The sequence below is a fragment of the Dipodomys merriami genome, unplaced genomic scaffold, assembly GCF_024711535.1.
Source record: "Dipodomys merriami isolate MVZ:Mamm:240054 unplaced genomic scaffold, mDipMer1.0.p SCAF_100, whole genome shotgun sequence".
NCBI classification, from domain to species: domain Eukaryota; kingdom Metazoa; phylum Chordata; class Mammalia; order Rodentia; family Heteromyidae; genus Dipodomys; species Dipodomys merriami.
In genome coordinates, this window is record NW_027202272.1 from 1,485,949 (window position 1) to 1,487,219 (window position 1,271).

At 37.4% G+C, this 1,271-nt stretch overlaps 1 non-coding gene across 1 annotated transcript; it reads right to left on the bottom strand.

Annotated features, from left to right (window-relative positions):
* Positions 1 to 485: 485 nt before the first annotated feature.
* On the bottom strand, positions 486 to 592 carry LOC138806921 (U6 spliceosomal RNA). Its single transcript, XR_011366006.1, has one exon. It is a non-coding gene; the product is annotated as a U6 spliceosomal RNA (small nuclear RNA).
* Positions 593 to 1,271: the final 679 nt, after the last annotated feature.

Genomic DNA, 1,271 nt, shown 5'->3' on the forward strand with positions numbered 1-1,271 from the left:
CACATAGCTTTTGACCTTGTCTGCTTACCCCAGACATATATTCGTTATTGAAAATAAGGGAAACCATGGGACCTGTTTCTTTAGACTTGGCTTACTTCACTTAATAAATTTTTTTCCAAGTCTTTCCATTTCCTAACAAATGGGGCAATGTCATTCTTTCTGATGGAGGCATATAATTCCTTTGTGTATATACACCACATTTTCTTGATCCATTCATGTAGTGGGGACAGCTGGTTGGTTCCATATCTTAGCTATGGTAAAAAATGCTGCAATAAACATAGTTTTGCTGGTAGTTTTAGTATGGTCTTGTTTGTGATCATTTAGATAAATCCCCAAAAGTGGGACTGCTGGGTCAAAGGGGAGCTTTATGTGGAATCTTTTGAGGAACCTCCATAATGTCTTCCAAAGTGGTTGAACAAGTTTACACTCCCACCAAGAATGTTGTATGGTTCCCTTGTGGCCACATCCCCTCCAGCATCTGTTGTAAAAATATGGAACGCCCCACGAATTTGCATATCGTCCTTGCACAGGTGCCATGCTAAACTTCTCTGTATCGTTCCAATGTTAGTGTATGTGTGGCTGAATTGAGCACAGAATATTTTTTATATCAGAAGTGCAATTGTGGGGGCTGAGAAGGTGGCTCAGTGGTAGAGCGCTTGCCTTACATGCATGAGGCCCTGGGTTCGATTCCTCAGCACCACATAAGCAAAAAGAAAAAAGCTGGAAGTGGTGCTGTGGCTCAAGTGGTAGAGCATTAGCCTTGAGCTGAAGAGCTGAGGGACAGCGCCCAAGCCCAGAGTTGAGGCCCCAAGAATGGATCCCCCCAAAAAAAGTGCAGTTGGATTTTATTAAACTAGACAATTCAACAAAAAATAAGTTCAAAAGAATTGTCATGAAATTTTAGAACCATAAATTTCTTACATAAGCACAAATTTAAGAATAAAGTCAAGATTGACATGTCAAAAACAAAATATTCCCAGATATTTGTTGTTCAAGAAATGTGTAGGAGGAGGATTCAATTATTCTATACAAGGCACCTGTCATAATGAACATTGCACCAAGCGTTGTTTGTTAAAATTTTTAATGTATTAAATATATTTAATTTTGGGAATTTGTTTACATATGCCAAAATTAGGACTGTTTGTCAGATATAAAACTTTTCCATAAAGTATTTAAGATTTATGGTAGTAGACATATACTACTAAGTATGTACATTTCAGAGTTTCAAGAAACTTTATTAATGAGAAGTTGCAAAGTTTTTGTGTAAAGAA